We start from the raw sequence: 6,407 nt of genomic DNA on the forward strand, positions 1-6,407 counted from the left end.
TCTTTGAAAACTTGAGGAAAAAGGACCCTTTTATGTTTAAAAGTCGTACAAGGGGTAAAAAGACCAAAAGCCTCTCACTCTAGGTGAAATAAGAACTACATAAAATTAACACACTAGCGTGGCATACCATTATCGTGAAGGTTATCCTCTATGCCACATAGATATTGTAGAGGGTAACCTTTATGATACGATGATATCGCGGACCCTCACTGCCTAAGGGTCCTAAAATGACCCCAAACCCCTTCTAAGAATTTCAAAACTTTCCCAATTACACTTTTAATATCCCTAAACACAATTTCAAGTCAAAAATCTATATTACACATGCAAGAAGGTAAAAAATAAATAATTAAAATTTTACGGGGTCTCACACATTCGAAAGATGGAAGCTCACCACTTCATAGTAGATCAACAAATGTACCATACCACCTAATGCTACACAAAGGTAATAGAAAAGCTCTTGAACCCTACATCATAAAGCGATGCAGCATCTAGGGACGGTCAGTAGGGCGAACACTGACATGTAACATAGGAAAAAAGGATAAAATAATTTCATTGCTAACAACTTGTAAAAAAGCCGCATGCACAACTTTATATATGCATATATAGGATGCCAGGATAAGGACAAGTTCATGAACATGAGTTTTTAAACCACTAGCCTGAACTATATAGCTCCTTCTATCCTAAAGGCACCCACGGGCTATATGGGCCTAGCTATCCCTGCTGGAAGGGACTTATTGTGTATTAGCTGTATGATTCAAGGAAAGGCTAAAGACACCAAGGCGATAGCCATCCAAAATACAATGTGCTTTCAGACACATGGTCATATAAAACCTTATATCGGAAAACATAGTTTCTAGTGTTGGTCCCCCCGAGACTACACGTTCATGGTGAGCTACACAATTTCCTTTAAGCCCAAATTATAATAGTTTGCACATAAATTGAACCATTAATCAAGGAGTCTTATTATGGCATTTCCAGCAGGGTATCATCTTACCTATACTCTTGCAAGCTAATTCAATTATACCAAACCAGTATATGTAACAATTAGACTCCTAAGTTCTATTTAAATTTAAAATAATATCCACCATGGGCATTTCAAAACCAATTTTATCTATTAATCCTTTAATGCAATGCAAATTTTTCAAAGAACAAGTTAAACTATGTGAATATTCATATTTAAAACCAAGATTGTAATGTGTGTTAAGGTTAATACCATTATCAAGCCAAAATTTCATCAATTTGGGGAAATTCTTATTCCCCATTCCAATTCCTATAATAATACACCCATTCATCCCTAAAACCATCAACTAAAGCATGAAATACACATTTAAAACATGGGGGGAAATAATTCAAGTAATAACCCATCAAAAGACCTCAACCTAATTTCAAATCCATCAATTAAAATCACATAAATAATGATTATATAAATACCATAATATAAAATTCAAGTGAAGAGTGAGAAATATGTCTGAAATACCAAAGAATTTGAAGAGAAATCAAAGTTTGGAGCTTGAATAATGAATTCTCTCTAAAAATCTTGAATTTTCTTGGGTTGTGAGTTAAAGAAGAAAAGAGTGGAGTTTTATCTTTGAAAACTTAAAGAAAAGGATAACTTTGATGTTATAAACTCGTTCAAGGGGTAAAAGGACCAAAAGCTCCTCACCCCAAGTGAAAGAAATAAAAACTAGATATAAAATAAATAATAGCGTGGCACACCGCTATCGCAAAGTTTAGCCTTCATGACACACCCTTATCATGGAGGCTAAGTGGCACGGCACGCCATTATTGCGGAGGCTTACTGCCTCGGTGTCCCAAAATGAACCCGAACCCTTTCTGAAAATTCCAAAACTTTTCTAAAACACCCTTTTAATATCCCTTGACGTAATTCAAGTCAAAAATTTACATTACACATGCGATAGAGTCAAAATAAATTTGTAAAGTTTTGTGGGGTCTTAAAATTTTCTAGGCTATAGTATCCACACGCACACCCTAATCAAATAACACTCTCATAACAGTGGTCTTTTTCTAAGTCAAAGATATTAAATAAACTTATCTTATCTACCACCTCATGATACTAATTTAAAACCTACCCAAACTAGATAAACTACCCCTAAGTTTCCTCAACAACTACAAGTGGATCTCACCTACTATTTTTTTTGGAAACTATTAACAAACGCAAGGGTTCCATCCCTCACAAAAATGTTTTTCTCACCAATAGTAACAATAATAACAAACTAACAACAGTGCCAATAATATATACACACACATACACTTTCTCCTCCATTTTTAGTACCATGAATAAACTCTATCCATTAACAATAATAATGATATAATCATAATAATTAGCAACAGAACACTAATTCCACCTCTATCTTTTTCTCATCCATACACCATGGAACAACACCAAAAATAAAAATAGAAGCAATAATACATAATACACACATATCTGCAGAAAAAAAGAGGAAAAAATGCTAGAAAATAGAGGGAAAATAGACAAAAATAAAATGAGGAGAAAAATAGAAAACAAGAAGGAGAGCAGAGAAACAATAATGGAGGATTCTCTATATTAACTCCAGCCAACAACACCAATAAGTTTCAACTCAAAAAAATCCCATTTATCAAATAAACCAACAAAAAAAACCCTCCCCAACCAACCACTAAACCACCCGCAACTAACAATTAAATAAGTTTACCAAACAATCCCTATTTCTCAATGTAGCACAGTAGCTCTGACCTATATCTCTATTAGAAAAATGACCAAAACATACTCTAAAAGTGCCATCTCCCTTTTGATGTATCTAGCTTAATAGAAAATCCAACCTCATTCAAATCTACGATAGATGTCAATAATTTCGACCAAAAATTAACAACTCTGATTGACTTTTCTCCATTAACAATCATATTACCTGTATAAAAAGATCATTGTATTGAAAAATTGAGATTAGGGATTGATGTTTCTTTTTTTGGAATTTTCAGTGTAGGATTTATTTTCTAAAACATTAGATTCTTTTGGGTTTGAATTCTATCTGGGGTTTCATTATTGAGGTGTAATGATAGGTTCATCTTGGTCCAGTGGTTTTTTTCCATAACAAATCAATATTGTTTGTTTGAATAAAAGCAATCATTGAGGTCTAATTCCTTAGCTCTATCAATTTTAGTCCCTTTATCCTAATATATTATGATAGTTTTATGATTATGTGGTTTATAATTATTTGGTGTGTGTTTTGTTACTTCAATTTTGATTTTTGGAATTGATAGTCGATTGATGGATTGATTATCAAATAATTGAATTTGGATAATATGAAATTGAAAATTGATAATTGTTTTATTAATTTGGGGAGGAATTCAACTGATAAAGTTGGATATAAATTGATTTCTTTGATTCATAGTTTTGTTCATGTGAATTAATTAGCAATTTGCTATTGATCTATAGTAGCACGTTAGGTCATCAATTTTGGCTAGTCAAATTTTAAGATTTTTGATAATCATTGATACGCTTGAATTATTTGTTTGAATGAGTGTTTCTTGAATTACAATTTCTGATCAATTGTCTCTATTTTTTGGGGAATTCCCCAATGTACTATGTATTTGATGAGTTTCCAGGGAATTTCCCAAAGTAATATATGGTATTATTCTAGTGATATACAGTATTACAACAGTGATATACATAGGGCTCTTTGGAACATAAAGAGGCCTCTTAACTCAATCATCTAGTGATATACGATATTGTACTTTAGTTCTTGAATATTGTTACAATAGAATAGTTTACCCTTATTTCTCTATTAACATTATTATGTTTAGTTTCTTGGATAGGTAGTTGTAGTTTGTATTCTTATTTTAGATGATATTTATGCCTACATTATCATTGGAATTCTATCGGTTGATGCCTACTGAGTACAATGTGTTTGGTACTCATACTACACTTCTTCAGCATGCAAATTATAGTATAAGTTCTCCCCATTAAAGTGCACATCATACCAAGCAGCCATGAATTGGAAATTTAGGGTGAGCTCCTGACGTTTGGAGTATTCCTACTCTCCCTCTTATTCTTAGATTGATCTTTATTTTTTATTTAGAGACATCTTTGTAAATATATTTATTTTGAATTTCACTTGTATTCTTATTGTATTAGAAGCTCTTGTACTGACTCCACATGGCTTTGGGATTATATTAGTCTCTTAATTATATTAATTTGACAGTTTTCTTCATTTCTCTTCGTAGTCCATTACAGTTATTTTAGATTACAGGTTGGCTTACCTACTGGTGGGTTAGAGTAGGTTTCATCATGACCTAAGAAATCAAGATGTAAAAATAGAGAAGCATGGAATAGGGTTGCCATTACCCTTTGAGATTATCATTTGAATAGTTAAACTATATGAAATAAAATAGTAAAATCAATAGGTGCATAAAAGAACACAAAAACTTTGTTCAATAAAGCTATAAAGACAGTCACAGAAACATTAAATAAGGTCGTAGAACATATGTTTGGGCTGCTAGACTTTCTCCTTCTCTGGATAGATTTTATTTAGCCAGAATCACGCTCATCCAATATTCAATTTACCTAAAAATATAACTTGGGCAAGATCTCTTCTTCCATCATAAGACATGTTTTCATTGTGAATTGAGTCTCACAAAGTGTTTTAATATTCCCTTGATTGTAATGACCTATTTGTCATTATTAAAAGCCATCTTTTTATGGGTATAGGATTATGGAAATTTTGTAAATATGATCTCGAATTAGTATGGCTAAAACAACAAAAAAAATTTGAATTTTAAATTTTGATCGGGATGATGTCATCTCGCTATAACAAAATTTTTCTCATAATAGCATTATTGCCATAGCAGCTGGTAAGCCGCTATAGAGGGACGACAGGACTAAAACCTTAGGTCCATTTTTAATTTTTCTCTTCTCCTCTTCAATTGTAAAAAGAACGAGGGTCTGTCTAAAAACACTCTTAGGGTTACATCATGGTTGATGATGCTCAAATTACACTATTAAGGTGTAAGCAATCATCATAAATATAGTAATCCAATAGAGGTTGGGGTTGAATCCATAAGGAGTGAAGACAAGAATTTCAATACCGAGAGTGTTATAAGTCAACTTGGAGTTGGCCCCTAATATATGGTAAACAAACATGAAAGTAAAAATGGGGTTTTAGTTGAATGAACAATTTGGTTGTTTTAAGTCTACTATTTTGAAGCTAGAAAAAATTAGAGATTAATCAAGTGTTAATGGGACTTGGGGTTATGCCTTCCCAGGAATGGGTTCATGCATGGGTATTTGATTATTTGTCCAAATTTAGCTAGAAGTCATGGGTAAGCTAGATCTAGAAGTTCTATTGTCATTTGTCAATAAAATACCAAATATTGCAAATGGGTTCTACTGAACAGCTTATAAGTGTAATAATTTTACCAATCTATTACCTCAATTAACATCCTTATGTCTAGAAGATGATATTAGATGAACTAATTCAAGTTATTGTTTACATCCATTGCTCACCTAAATCACCTTTGTCAATGATGATATGGGTTCTAAGGTAATTAGGGTTTGCAACCCCCAATTCTTAGTTAAAACATGGAATGAATACACACCCCATATAAAATAGCTAATTAAAAAGACAAATAAATAAAACCTGTGTGCTAATCACAAACTATTCAATCATAACCCCAAGAAGAAGAATTAGCTACTCATAGAGAGAGAGAAAATAGAGATATACCCAAATTTTCATTAAATGATCCATAAAAAATAAAGAGAATGTAAAATCCAAGCTTTAATTTCAATAAATAATTAATATAAATAACTAATTCTTCATTTGAGAGTCGCCCTAATGTGTTCTTAGCTCAAGAATAGTACAATAATGCTCAATAATGGTGGAAATGAGCTGAAAACCTCTCTTTGACCCCAATTTCACATTTTCCAAATATTACAAAAATGCCATTGCACTCTTGATCTGCTTGAGCATATTCAAAGAAGATCCTGAGCATATACATAGTAGATTGGGTGCAGATGGGACTGTTTTATCCATTTTATCTACCCATTTGTATGGATTACCTCCTTGACACATCCGTGTGGTCTTTAAGGCTCTTTTCTTTCATATTTGACCTCCTATTGACTTGAATGACTTGATCATCTTCATTTTCAATCTCTACCTAAAAATATGAGCATTATACATGAAACTAACTCTAAATTAATGGAAAACATGATAATTTAAGCTTAAAATGTGCTACTAAGTCATCAAATTGATGACTTATCAACCCCCCAAACTTGAATTATTGCTTATCCTAAAGAACCTAAAAATAATCCAATGAGATAGGGTACTTAAGACTCAAAACCACCCAAAAAAAGATATACTAAATATTTAGGCTAAAAAAGTTCAATAAAGACTTCTCAAACATGTCATGGCAAC

The sequence above is a fragment of the Capsicum annuum genome, chromosome 11 (assembly GCF_002878395.1).
Source record: "Capsicum annuum cultivar UCD-10X-F1 chromosome 11, UCD10Xv1.1, whole genome shotgun sequence".
In the NCBI taxonomy this organism is placed as follows: Eukaryota; Viridiplantae; Streptophyta; class Magnoliopsida; order Solanales; family Solanaceae; genus Capsicum; species Capsicum annuum.